Here is a 939-nt window from a genome sequence, read left to right as displayed (position 1 = left end):
AAAAAAGACTGGGTGCTAGAATAATGCTGCTTCCTTTGATGTGACAACTGAGCATCCATCTCCCTCCCCCTCAGATGATTTCTTCAGCATGTTAGAGCACTGAGGAATGGTTTTGCTCTCATAACCAAGTAAGAGTGAAGACATTGGCCACATAATAAACATGCTCCATTTTTTTAAAAATTCTGAATCTTGGGCAACTGTTCTCTTGTAACTATTTTACAGTTTCTAAAATCAATTATTATTGAAAGCTGGAAGAACTTAAGTCTTCTCAAATAAGCATGTGAATGAATGGAGGGAGGTAAACAAAAAATAAAATTAAAAAAGATGAGGTCTGATACGGGAGCAGCTGGATAAGAACATAAAAAAAGGAACAGTAATTTAAAGTTTATTCCAGCTATAATGCAGGTTATTTGACTTTAAGGTAGCATGACATGACATAGTTCTGAGTCCATTCCCAAGATATTCCATTGTACTTATCTCTGCCTGTTTTATAGATCCATGTGATCTCTGGTACTAGGGGGTCATCTGGGTTTGGATCACATAGCAATGAAAAAATGGATAAAAGAACTTTAGAAATAGTTAAAGCAGGAGACCATTGTGATCTTAGACTATCAAGACAAATGCTGCCATTACTGTTAATATTTGGATGATAAACTCTTGTTGTAAATGCAACCTTAGATGGTTTGAAGGTATAATCTATAGGAAAATGAATTGTCAAAAAGAATACACTGCCTTGATATGAGCTATCATTAAGTCCCATAATTGTTGCTTGCCAATGAAACATGCAATCCCCAACTAGACCTGCAGAACATTGTGCTGGTGAGTCATGGGCCAAATCACTAAGTTCCTTATTAATCTGTTTCACTGCCATAGTCTGTGCTTTTTGGCTGGCTCCTCACTGGCTCGGTGTGTACTCAAAGGTCCAGCCAAAATTCTTGA

General features: G+C 37.1%; 1 pseudogene; it reads right to left on the bottom strand.

The window, feature by feature from the left end:
* Positions 1-406: 406 nt before the first annotated feature.
* LOC102732950 (ubiquitin-conjugating enzyme E2 D3 pseudogene) lies at positions 407-939 on the bottom strand (annotated as a pseudogene).

Source organism: Leptonychotes weddellii, chromosome 2 (genome assembly GCF_054177405.1).
Source record: "Leptonychotes weddellii isolate Sample4059 chromosome 2, ASM5417740v2, whole genome shotgun sequence".
Lineage (NCBI taxonomy): Eukaryota > Metazoa > Chordata > Mammalia > Carnivora > Phocidae > Leptonychotes > Leptonychotes weddellii.
This window is presented reverse-complemented; position numbering and strand designations above follow the sequence as displayed.